The sequence below is a fragment of the Mytilus trossulus genome, chromosome 10 (genome assembly GCF_036588685.1).
Source record: "Mytilus trossulus isolate FHL-02 chromosome 10, PNRI_Mtr1.1.1.hap1, whole genome shotgun sequence".
NCBI lineage: Eukaryota > Metazoa > Mollusca > Bivalvia > Mytilida > Mytilidae > Mytilus > Mytilus trossulus.
The window spans coordinates 9,357,118-9,371,392 of record NC_086382.1 but is presented as its reverse complement, the minus strand read 5'-3'; the positions used below and the strand labels follow the sequence as shown (position 1 = coordinate 9,371,392).

General features: G+C 31.9%; 1 long non-coding RNA gene across 1 annotated transcript; it reads left to right on the top strand.

Moving 5' to 3' along the window:
* Positions 1-4,914, top strand: LOC134686820 (uncharacterized). Its single transcript, XR_010101661.1, has 3 exons — positions 1-705; positions 3,121-3,211; positions 3,917-4,914. It is a non-coding gene; the product is annotated as an uncharacterized LOC134686820 (long non-coding RNA).
* The last annotated feature ends 9,361 nt before the right edge of the window (positions 4,915-14,275 follow it).

Sequence of the window (14,275 nt, the reverse complement as noted above, 5' to 3'; positions counted from 1 at the left end):
TAAATTTGAATAAATATTTAATAATCATTTCTTTTTCCAAATTTAAATAAATAACCTTCTTTTTTTCTAAATTTGAAATAATGACCCCTTTTTTTTGTGTGCTGGTGGTGTTACCACAGGTTTGTGTATGCGTCTAGTGTGGTTGGGAGTCAAAGACTCTTACACTGCCACTGGATAGCTTATATTCATAGGTGAAAAGAAAGCTGAGTGCGTAAGTCTTTCCTTCTAGTACATAGCCTCTACACTAACAAGACTTCTACAGTGCCTCCCCGTGACAGCACACGGTAACTAGGATCTAGTGTCCTAGGCTTGACTGTAGAGGATCTCGGAGTAGCAAGGACCCTAGAGATGAAGTGTGTAGGCCGATCGACATGCGGACATCACTAGCACTCATCAACCTTGCCCCAGTTATGGGTTAAATAGCCAGCTGAATGATGGTCATCAACCTTGAAAGGATGTCTAGGAGAAGAAAACTCTTGATATGAAATTTTTGGTCGTATGACTCGTCAGCCTTGGTCTTCAATTGATTTAAAGGAAACAAAGCTTGAGTAAAGATTCTCTGGTTCTCCAGGTTTGGGATTGAGAAATATGTCAACAACCTATCCTTGTAAAAAGGAAGAATGATTATATACTGATTAATCTCCCAGATGAGGAACATCACAACTGCATGCGGTCTGCATGAACCTTTGACATTCAAAAGACAAGGTAAATTATGCATAAGGTACATGTAGCAGACGTCTAGCTAGATTTTGATGTATAAATTCACATTTGGATATAGTATTACATAATTCCACAAGATAATTAACATGGAGCACCAAAAATATTCATTGATATTCTGTTTAAGGGTAGAAAAGGGATAAAGGAGTAGGTACAGCAAGACCCCTTTTTGGCCCCAAAATATAGCAGTTTTACAAAATCGTTAAAATGTAAACTTTTAGTTATTCATTGGACAGTCGAATTCTTTTGCTACATAAATATGGGCTGTTTTTGACAATACAATGCACATATATTGGGTACTAGCACCATTAAGTCATGCTAAGTTACTGAAATTTTCATAATTCTAGCATTTTAGTTAAATTTTAGACGGTTTTCGTGTTAAACGGAAGTGGCCCCATTCGTGTTCATCCTTAATATTGAAATGCAAGTTGTATTTTATGATAATACATAACATATATAAAGGTTGAGGATGAACACGGATGCAGCAACTTTCATTTTTGACAAAAACCATCTGAAAAGTGACATTTTTCGGCATATTTGGTAGATTTTTCATACTTGAGCTTGAATCGGATGGGTTTTTTTATGAATAAATCAGTTAAAATCTTTCACATTCACTAATTGAATCAAATGAAATAGACACTTAAGTGTTTAAAAAGTGGTCAAAATCTTTCGTCAGATGAACCTGAAATTTGAGGCCAAAATCGGTCCTTTCCGGATCTACTCCTTTCTAAGGGAGCAATCTAACACTCTTAGATTGAGTAAGGCCCGCCCGGTCATCCATAATTTTCAACCATTTTCCAAAGTACCAAATTTACACTTGGGGAGGGGAGGGTGGTAATGATATGTTTCAGTTATTTTCAATGCAAGTTTCTATATTAAACTTAACTATAATAGACTTGATCTTAAATTTTTTTTAAGAATGATTGAATCTTGTCTTGAAATCTGAAAATGGTTGATGTATACTTTTTAAGGAAGGGTAGGGGGTCTGAAAAAGTGTATATGTATACCCTGTTTTGTACAGTTTGGAAAATGGTTGACAATTATGGATATCAACCCAACAAAATGTAGAATTTTAACAATGGTGCTCCTGAAAGAATAGGAAGGGTACACAGTTCCTGCTCCACAGGTCACAATTAACAGTTATGACCAAAATATGTATTACAAATAAGAATTCATAGGTGGAAAAAAAAAATCATGCATAAACTAAAAATAAAAAACTATAAAAATTCACAAGAATTAGCCTAGTAAATTAAGAAGTATATTATTATTATGCCATGATAATATGCATGTATATTTATTAGATAAAATGTTATGTATTAGTAAGTTATAAGTTATTATTTATTATAGTGACATGTGAATCATAACATACATCTAAACAATTACATGTATATATGTTCCAGACCGTATGAGTATTTGGACCGTACGCGTACGGTCTGGACTGTATGCGTACTTTTTCAAAATACTCATACGGTCGGACCGTACACATACTAATATTCAAAAGTTAGCCAAGTTTATTAGATACAAATGCATATAGCAGATCAACATAACTTAACTATCAAATTAATATAAAAAAAAGTTCAATTGTAATTGAAATAAAACTTTATATTTTACCTTTTTTTAATTCACACTAATTAAAAATGTTAATCTCTGGTATTAAGCATGTCGATCAGTAATACATTAATTGTATTATGATCACTGAAATTAAAGATATCGGAAGTAAACATAAAGTGGGAGTTCAATTGTTTTAGAATATTTAGCAACTTTACCAAAAAATACCAATGCAAAAGAACATGCATAAACCATGTAAACTGCATACATGAAAATGCTAAAAATATTACGTTTCTTGAATTGTGTCACCTTGGGCGAGAGTACCAAAATAGGATTCAGATATACAATTAAACAAATACCAAATTTCAATTGTTCGTTTGTTCATTTTATCTATCTAATTGTAATAAATTATCAATAACAATTTGTAAAACTAAAAATAAAGATTGTTTCAATTTAACCCATATGATCAAATAACATGTATGGTCAGCTCGTACTGGACCGTATGCGTATACTCATACGGTCCGACCGTACGTGTATGGTCGGACCGTATGAGTATACGTATACGGTCTGGACTGTACATATACATAGCAATTTGATATTTACACCTGGCTCATTGGACCTATATGTCACTTTAGCAATATTGTATCTAATTTAACTGCTATGATTAGATGTTAATTAATTGACTAAATTCCATATACATGTATAGATATCGAAATAAGATTGGTATAATTGCCAATGAGACAACTAACTCCACCAGAGACTAAAAGATATATAAGTTAACAACTATTGGTCAACATACGGCCTTCATTAAGTGTTTAAAACTATCACAGTTATGGATTCAATTTTTTTTTTCAGTTATCCTGGATATTTTAAAAACACGTAAATGATTTACTGAAGGAAAATTGATGGAAAGTAGGACCTGGATGTAAAATAATACCAACTTAAGGTATGTATGTTGACGGTTACATTAAATCCTTGTTTCAAGGTAATATGAATAATGAACATTCTAGTTTATTACTTCTATAATAATACAATACCTTATTACAGATATAAAAATATGAAGATGTGGTAGGATTGCAATATTTAAAACTCTCCACAAGAAACCAAATGACATATAAATTAACAGCTATAGGTCACAATTCTGCCTTCAAAAATGAGTAAAACCCATACCACATAGTCAGCTATAAATGGGCTAAAAAATGAAAATTGTAAAAAAAAAAAAAAAAAATGAAAACAAACTGCCTTATTCATGTCCAAAATAATGAACAAAACACAGCAACAAACATTAACCACTGAATTACAGGCACATACAGAGTGTGGCAGGGTTAAACTAGTTTGAAGGCATATTGTCCTTATCCATTTAATCTTTGGTTGAATGAAAAATTTCAATCCATGGTGCCTGAAAAAATTGACATGTTTATTTTAAGCAAATCTGAAGTAAAATATAAGTACAATGGTGGCATTTCATACTTAAGATGCAATAAGATTTGATACAATTCTGAACTGCTTTATATGAAGAATTTCTATAGCCTCTATCTCCTGGTTACCCCATTTATGGATAAAATGTAAATATCTTCTGACATCAACATTTTTATATTATTTTGTGAATTTTAGTTTATGTTTTGAATGAAATGTTATTTTCTATTTGTAGACAAAGCGTGCTTGTTAATTTAAAAATCATCTGAAGCAGAAGAAGAATGGATTCTGTTGATCTGAGGAACTTGGAAACACTAATTGACAAACAAATATGTAGTATAATACAACTATGTTTAAAGAGAGAGATAGAAAGAGGGTGAGAGCCAGTTGTAAAGATTTATTCTTTTAAACCAGATATGTTGATTACAATCGAATTTCATAGGCCTACAGTTCCCCCCTATATGGTCTTAGTTAATACATGTACTAGGTGTTTAATGTAAGACTTTGATGTGACGTTTGAGAACTATCAGCTACCATTGGTTTAAATCTATTTTTATGTCCTTTCAGTTGGGGGGGGGGGGGGTATTGTTTTACTCCTGTCCTTACCCTCTACCATCCTTTTATAGGTATATAGATATAAGAAGATGTGAAATTGGTGACAATGAGACAACTCTCATCCAATTTACATGTAGTATAAATAACTACTCCTAGAGTTTAATGAGTTATCTCCCATATTTGTAGGTACTTTTGATATTTTGATAGTTCATGATAAGGCTAATGCAAATAGAAGATTTAACTTGTTTTTGAATTTAACAAACTGAGCATAAGTTGTGAGGAATGGAAACTAGCAGGCCGAGTTTTAGGGTTAAGGGGAGGGAATACACTTGTGTATCTCTTCACATGAGCTAGTTTTGTTCACTGCATGGAAGGCCTGCAATAAATTAGAATGTATTAGTTTTATATATAATTGTTATATATTTGTTGTTAGATATGCTATATAAGATGTAAATAAAGTAAGATGACAGTATTGTAGTTCTGTAAAAAAAATTGGCTTGTAAACAGGTCTAGATAATGCATTAAGTGGTTTGGTCTGACATTGGGATTCAAACTATATTTACGTCGTTATCATCTACAAAAGTGCTTCCATTCTCAATATTATCTAATATTAAACACCCCTTCCTCCCAATTATGACTTCATTTTAAGTTTAATTAGTTATCTCCCATATTTGTAGGATCTTTCAGTTTGGTAACAGTTTTTTATAAAGCTAAAACAATTAGGAGACAACTCTTATTTTTGTAGAAAAGAAGATTTAACTTGTTCTAAAATTTAATGGTAAATCCTGTGACTTCGTAATTTTTTCTTAGATTTAAAATATTAAAATAAAATATGAAATTGAACATTGCTCCTCTTGATTTTTGTAAGTGAATTCTTTTGCAATAGTTTAAAACCAATGTCAAATAGTATTTCATATTTGCATTAGAAGGAATGGTATATTTTATATAATGCTAGTATTGTTTTACTTGTATCTTTAGTAGTCACAAAAAATGTCATATATTATTTGTTTTACTATTTACTATTATCAAGTGGAATAAAATGAACTAATTTCCCTGTTTGCTAGTTCATAACGATTGTAAAGTTGAAATTTCTGTAACAATTAAACACCTAAGATTCTTCCCTACAATGAATGATTTTTTTTTTAAAGCAGGATGTATTTTTTTTCAATATTGCCATATTCTTATGTCTTAAGTAGCAGTATTATATTAGGTGATTGCTACATAAATCATTACTCATTTTAATAAATAACATTTAGTTGAACTTTTTTATGTTTCTTTAAAATATTATTAAAATAATATTTTGTTCCGCTTTTTAGAAATAATCTAAGTGTTTCAGTTATTTTGAGAGGAAGAGTTTTGAGTTTAAATCCCTGGCTGGGTCAGACCACACATTACTGAAAGCTGGTATTTACTTGTAATAATATTTTAAGTTATATTTATCCCTTTAGGGTAAAGTCATTCCATAGATATGAGAAGATGTGGTATGAGTGCCAATAAGACTATGAGAAGATGTGTTATGAGTGCCAATGAGACAACTCTCCATCTGCTGAATATATAATTATGTTTAGGGGTATGGTGATTCCTATTGATTTTGAGGTTCACTTTTAATTCAATGGTAATCATTTCGAAGTGGGTTTTTTTTGCTTTTTTTTTTTACATAGATCAGGCCATAATGGTTTCTGCATTTGAAATTGTATCATGTTTTGTTAACACCTACAGCATGAAAGATGTACCTACTAATTTGTACTATTAGTATATAGTAATAACATTGTCTGTCATTTGACCCTTGTGTAACCTCGGATCAAGAATATCATGACCTGTTGTTTTGTGCACAATATATAACTTTAAAATGAAGGTACATTGTCTTAAGACAATAATCAACATTTGATAGTTATTTCAAAGCTATGTGGAGGTAATCTGACTAGCATTTGTATGACATAAATGTGACATTTTTCATGCAAAGACTTGCAAGGCAAAAATAAAAAGATACCATTAGTTATTATCGTTTATTGGGAAAGACTGTACTTTGAGATTTTCATAGCTTTTTTGTTTTTGTTTTACTCTATTGTTGAGTTACTGTCACATTGTATTTACTCAAAAGTCGACATTTTCTTTGAGCATTTTGAAAACCTTCAAGGAAACCAACTATAACTGGGAAAACCTTCAAGGAAACCAACTATAACTGGGAAAACCTTCAAGGAAACCAACTATAACTGGGAAAACCTTCAAGGAAACCAACTATAACTGGACTACTTAGTACATTTGAACTTGTATAAAAGAAATATTTCACTTCTTGCCACAAATGTTTTTTATCTTATTATTGTGGTTACAGTTTTTCATTAGTTATTTTATAAACATAATATAACTTATCAGTAATAGCATTGGATACTTGATTACATGTATGGGAAGTTAAGTCGCCATCTGTGTTTAGGGTTCACAGATACTATACCTCCCATTTAGGTATAGTAACGTCCCCACCATACATATCAAGTATCTGCTAGTACTGGTATGAACTGAGGGAGATAGATCACTCAGTTGGACCCTGACTGTCAGACCAAGGGTGACTTGGTCAGACTGCGACCGAGTCGTGGTCTAAACCTTTTCTTTGTACCATGCATAAACTGAGTGAGATCGATCAGTCAGTTGGACCATGACCAAGGGCGACTTGGTCAGACCGTGTACCATGTATCGGCTTTACTGGTACAAGTTTGGCAGAGCCCCGTGGCTATGTCAATATGTTTTTATCCAAATTTTAATTGGGGGAAGTTTTTATCTTTTTATCCATATTTTAACTGGGGATGTTTTTAATTTTTATCCAAATTTTAATTGGGGGAAGTTTTTATATTTTTATCCATATTTTAATTGGAGATGTTTTTATCTTTTAATCCAATTTTTATTGGGGATTTATTTTATCTTTTATTCAAATTTTTATTGGGTTTTATCCATATTTTAATTGGGGATGTTTTTTTATCTTTTGTTCAAATTTTAATTGGGGATGTTTTTAACTCTTTATCTAAATTTTAATTGGGGATGTATTTATCTTTTATTCAAATTTTAATTGGGGATGTTTTCAACTTTTTATCTAAATTTTAATTGGGGATGTTTTAATCTTTTATTCAAATTTTAATTGGGGATGTTTTAATTTTTATCCATATTTTAATTGGGGATGTTTTTATCTTTTATTCAAATTTTAATTGGGGATGTTTTTAATTTTTTATCTTAATTTTAATTGGGGATGTTTTTATCTTTTATTCAAATTTTAATTGGGGATGTTTTAATTTTTATCCATATTTTAATTGGGGATGTATTTATCTTTTATTCAAATTTTAATAGGGGATGTTTTTAATTTTTTATCTAAATTTTAATTGGGGATGTTTTTATCTTTAATTTATTCAAATTTTAATTGGGAATGTTTTTAATTTTTTATCTAAATTTTAATTGGGGATGTTTTTGTCTTTTATTGAAATTTTAATTGGGGGTGTTTTTAACTTTTTATTGAAATTTTAATTGGGGATGGTTTTTTTTTAATTTGTTAAATGGGTCAGGTTTTTCATATTGGCTGTATAAGTCATGCTTTTGTCAAATCGAGAGACTCTAAAATTGGTACTCCGAAAGGAAGAGACGGGTGGTCACTGCGGCCATTTGTTTCGGTGAACTAGCACCTTAAAGTCCAGATAACCCTCAGGTCAGCTGGCTAGTACATTAGCAGACAGGTACTTTTGTACCATTTGGCATTTTTAAAACTTTTGGCAATTTTTACTTTCAATTTGACTATTTGTTTTTCATTTTTAAATATTTTTTACACCTTTCAATTAAATATATATTTTGGCTGCAAAATGGTTATCCAAGGATAATTTCTTTTAATAAAATTTACATCACACATTTTGGCTTATTGTTACTTTGGCTGTTACCTTAATTTTGAAAATAATGATAACCATTTGATATTGAAATAAAAACTACAACTCAAAATTAGCTATTAAAAAAAAACATAAAAAGTTTAGATCTTCTTTTCAGTATTGAAATTTTTCATTCTTCCATGCCTGGTACTTCATGATTAAAATCTTTTCATTAACTAACACTTTCATGGGGATATTTAACACACAGAGTAGGCCAATATAGGTGGTTAAGGTTGATATGGATAAGAGAGAAATGGAGGGAGGATGAGGGTAAATAATGCGAGTGGTATGTATGGATATATGTTCTATAGGGAGAAAAAGGAAAATTTGAGTAGATGAGGGTTATATTGAGAGTTGTATGTCAAGTAGTTTGGGGAGAGAATGTTAATTTCTTTATAAGGGCTTGATGTACTGGTCTAATGGAAGTGCAGTTTTCTTTTTCCTTTTGTGTAGTTCTTATTTTCTTCAAAAATCTGGAGTAAACATTTTAACTTCTAAAAGTACTGCTGTCAAAAATTAACAAGTTAACAGCCTTTCTTGTTACTGATTATGTGCTGCTTATATATAAACATTGTAGCACTTCTCAGTGACTAGATAGGGTTGCAGCTTTTCATCAATTTTAACAGCATTAACTTAGTTATAATTGCAGTGATCAACACACTTACACTTAATTAATGTTTCTTTCATTCTGAGAAAATTTGCTTTCAAGTCTTAATTTTTATAAATTTCTTGGTCTAATGTTTCTTCTGTATCTTTGCTGTCAAGTTTGTAGATTATTCTCATGTGGTTTTATCAGTCTTAGAATGCAGTATTAGTGTGTAGGGTGTATGTATCTAACATTTAATGGTTAATTTCCAACAGTCCAATCAAGTCTGTATTTAAATATATGTTTTATTTTACCAGTTACTAACAAAATACAAAATGGGTCCCTATGACACTCTTTATTGTCATACATCGTTTTATATCCAAGCCTCTAGATCTTTTAAACTATCTGAAAACAGCCTTTGTGGTTCTGTCAGTGTTTCAAGCACAGCAAAGTGGAACTAGACTCTTAAATTTGTATATATAATACTGATTAGTACGCTTAGCTCACTGCATTAAGCATGATAAGAAAGAAAAACAGCTAAGACTGGTGCTTGGAGTCGAAATATTGACTCTGGGATATGATGAGACATTTCCATTCGGATTTTCACCTTGTGAACTAACATGTTCTCTACAATTACTAAGCAAAAGTTAACCAAAGGTCCTTGTTGGGGCATCTTGTTAAAAAAAATACGTCTGATGACCTGGCCTGCCAACCAAGATGGCTGCCATGGCTAAAAATGAAAAAAGGAGTAAAATGTAGATTTTGGCATATATCTCTGAAACCAAAACATTTAGAGCAAATCTGACAAAGGGGTTAACATGTTCATCAGGTCAAGCCTTAAAATTCAGACAAATAAGACAACCCATTGTTGGGTTGCTGCCCCTGAATTGGTATTTTTGTTGTTGCCATTTTTGATTATTATCTTGTATGTTATTATAGATCGAGATAAACCGTAAACATCAATAATGTTCAGTAAAGTAAGATCTACAAATAATTCAACAGGACAAAAATGGTAAAATTGACTATAAAGGACAATAACTCATGAAGGGGTCAACTGCCCAGTTTGGTCATTTGACTTATTTGTAGATCTGACTTTGCTGAACATTATTGTTGTTAACAGTTTATCTCTATCTATAACATAACCAACACGAATGTGTCAATTGTACACGGATGCCCCATCGGCACTATCATTTTATATGTTTTATGGACCGTGAGAATGGGGGGAAATCTCTAATTTGGCATTAAAATCAGAAAGATCATATTACAGGGAACATGTGTTCTAAGTTTCAAGTTAATTGGACGTCTACCAAAAAACATAATGCCCATAAACGGGGCATAAAAACGGCAAAATTTCCTTAAAATTACCAATTAGGGGGAAGCAACCCAACAACCAGTTGTCCGATTGATCTGAAAATTTCAGTGCAGATCGGTCTAGACTTGATATTTTTTTTACCCATGTCAGCTTTGCTCTAAATGTAATTTTACGGCTTTTTTTAGGGTGGTTCGGGTGCCTGAAACGGGAGAAGCTTTTTCCAGCATTACAATCTATAATAAAAAATTAAAAAATGTAACAGAAATGCGTTTTTTTTATTAATTAGCCTAGTAAGTAACAAATCAAGTTTCCATATTAAAGTTTGCTCATTGTTGAAGGCCGTACGGTGACCTATAGTTGTTAATGTTTGTGTCATTTTGGTCTTTTGTGGATAGCTGTCTCATTGACAATCATATTACATCTTCTTTTTTAATCTCTGTTGGTCAACTAAAACTTTCCGATTCTCCTGTGACCTGTACTATCGAAAAGCTTCAACACACGTTCTTATGTATATATATATATGTATGTCCAACAGCAAGTTATAAGCTTCTCAAAGACGAGCATCGATAATAATATATGTATTATACATAATCATTAACCATAAGAATAGGTACAGAGAAAAATAGACCAACATTATTACTTAACCGGATTTTTGACGTTCTAAAGTCACAAGTGATCACAAGTTATCTGTAAAATTTCCACTGGAAGACATACCTGGACACATTATTCTGTTGGAAGACCTATACCTGGACACATTATTCTATCAATTTTTAAGTCATTGGTTTGACCTACCGGGGTTCGAACCCACGACATACAGCACTAGAATCAATGGAACACGCTTGCATACAACCAGACAATGCTGATCATAATATGATAATATAGGTGTTAGACAAGGAGAAAAATTATCTCCTTTTCTTTTTTCTTTGTATCTGAATGACTTGGAAGATGTTTGTCATAGAAATGATGTAATAGGTCTAAACACAGTGACAAATGAAATAGAAGAACAAATTAATATTTACTTGAAACTTTATGTATTACTTTATGCAGATGATACTGTTTTATTTTCTCAAACTGCACAAGATCTTCAACAGCAGCTAAATACATTTGATGAATACTGTGATATATGGAAACTGAAAGTTAATCCAACCAAAACAAAAATTGTTATTTTTGTTAATGGTAGATTGACAAACAAATTAAATTTTACAATTGCTGGTTACGATTTAGAAATTGTCAAGGATATTTCATATTTAGGCATTATTTTTTCCAAAACGGGTAGTTTTAAAAGTGCTAAAAATCAACTCATTAGTAAAGCCACCAAAGCTATGTATGAAGTTCTAAAAAAAGGCCGCTTACATAACCTAACAGTTAAATGTCAGTACGATCTTTTTGATAAAATTGTAAGGCCTATATTGCTATATGGTTGTGAAATTTGGGGATTTAGTAATACTGATGAAATAGAAAGAGTGCATTTGAAGTTTTGTAAACTTTTGTTAAACTTGAAAAAAACAACCCCAAGCTTTATGGTATATGGAGAGCTAGGCGCTTATCCTATCCTATGTCATATACCGTATTGTATCTTTTTGGTCTAATATTGTAAACTGTTCCGATAGTAAAATGACAAATATTCTATATGAAAATATATATATATAAACTTAACTTAGATGGTGGATTTACTTTCGAATGGTTGATTTGTATAAAAAAAAACGGTAGATGGCGTAGAATCATTAGACAGGAAAGGTACTGTGTACTTTGTAACTCTCATGAGATAGGTGATGAATTTCACTATATTTTAAACTGTACAGCTCTAACAGAAAGTAGAAGAGCTTTTCTTAAACCTTACTATGTAAGCCGAGTAAATGTTTTGAAATTCGGCACTTTATTTATTTCAAAAAATATTCGTGTATTGAAAAATTTGTGTAAATTAATTAGAATTATCAATATAGAAGTAGGTTCTCCAGGTTGATCACCAATCTCTCATTCTTGTTGCTCGTTTTTGTGCAAACTTGTCACGCGCAAAATCTGGATGTTATTATATGTAAAAATATCTTTCTTTGTACCATTAACTTGGTTTTATAAGAAATAAAGTATCTTGAATCTTGAATCTTGATCATTAACAGAAAAAGAAACTAAAAAAAAAATATTTTCAAACAATACCAAAAATATATTTTATACTTTTATTAAAGATAAATAAAAATCAAGAATTGACTTATACATTAAAGACTTCCATAGAAAAGGCGCTTCATGATTTTGTTTAAATTAATTATGAATAATTATTATATTTTTGGCCAATGAATTATTTTAGTGTAAAGATTAATAACTATAGCTTTATCGATTTAAAAATAAACCAAGGAAAGTAATAAGCCTGCATACTTATAGGGGGTGTTTATATTCATGAGTTACCTTTTTCATTTTTTTTCTCTTTAAAGAACCCATCTTCAACCAGTTGAGTAACGACATTAAGATTTGTTTCAATTTTTTATTTTGATTTGTATTCGGACCACTTATTTTTTTTTACCGTCATCGCTATGGTAAAAGCTGCAATCGCTGCTGCAGATTGGACACACTGTATGTAGTGTGCCGGTAGACAATTTGAAACTCGAAACTCGCATATTGATAATGTAAAATATATAATTAAAAAAAAATGACACTTTAAAAGTTTGGTCGTCGTTTCAAAAGTGAGGCATTTGCCTCATTTGCCTCCATTACGCTACGGCCCTGGATCATCATCATCATTCTCACGGCATTTATGCTTGTGTGTTATACTTTGCATATACCCAAAAAAGAAAGCGTTAAGAATTAGAAAGTGTGCGTTTAGACTAATTTAACGTCATTTTTCTGTTACACTGAATGGTAGCAATATCTGACATTGTGTCGATACAAGAGAGATGAAAGATACCAAGTTCAAATACATTAGTTCAGTGGCAGATCCAGAACTTGACCTAGGGGGGGGGGGGGGGGGGGGGCGCTGACTGACCTAAGGGGGGCAGCTAGTCATGCTTCAGTGATTCCCTATATAATCAACCATTTTTTCCACGGAAGTATCCGCCAATGTAGTTGAAAATATTCTGACAACACCATGGCAACAAGACCAGTATACGAACAACAGTATACAAACCACAACATATAAAACAAAGGAATTATCAACACGAACCGCATCAAATAAACTGGATGAGCAGATCTTTCTTTACATGTAACAACCGTCGGGGTGTTCGTGTACGTACAATACCATTGATGTTATTTAAATCAGAGGAGATGATAATTATGCTGGTTCTAAAAATTTCCTTATCCACAATTAGAAATAGCAGAGCCTGCATATATATACACATATTTATCATCGATAAATAATTTAAGACGCACTTAAGATTGCAGTAGTCCCTGCATTTACATCCATCGTTAAATTGATTGAGAAAAAATAATGACAGGGAATAAAAGATCCCGACCAAAAATAGCTGAGGAAATCATATAGGGTTGTAACACGGATTGAGGGGGCGGGGAGCAGGAGTAAGACAGAAGAATAAGGGAGTGATGGGTCGAATCTTGGGAGAACAGTGGGTTAGAATAGGAATAATAACAATGGGGAACAAATGACCGATTTTCGTCTCGGGGTAAACGATAAGGGAAGATATTATGGAGAATGAGAGAGAAGTGAGAGTTTGAGCCTAGAAAAGTGAAAACCAGAGACCCTCTGTCCACCCTATCTCATTGATGTAGTTGATAAATGTATATGCAACGTTAACAGCAATTCAGATCCATTTTGGCCAGCACTTCGAACGGACTGCAAAATCGCTTTGTATGCAAACTGACTGGCCCATGAAAAGAACTAAAAAGGTGTGTAATTAAGTCGTTATTCTATAACGTTTGCTATATTGGGACAATGCATACTACAAATTCATTATTGTTTACGTAAGGTGTGTCAAAAACTGTAATATGCTTAGAAGACCTCAGAGGGCATGATGCAATATAAAACATTCCCGTTGGCTTTCACTACTTGCGGGAAATTGGAATTGGGAGGGGTGGCCTCAACATGTTTATTTAGAAACAGAGTCTGGCTGGGCTTTTGAACTTCTCCTCCCATTCATATGTTTATTTCTAAGAAGATACCTACCCATTCTTATATTTCATAGGTAATCACAACCAAATTATATATTTTCCCAAGCTCTCCGGCATGACATATAGGACGTTAACCATGCATATGTGAACATTCAGATTATTAACTTTATTATTATATATATATATATACAATTA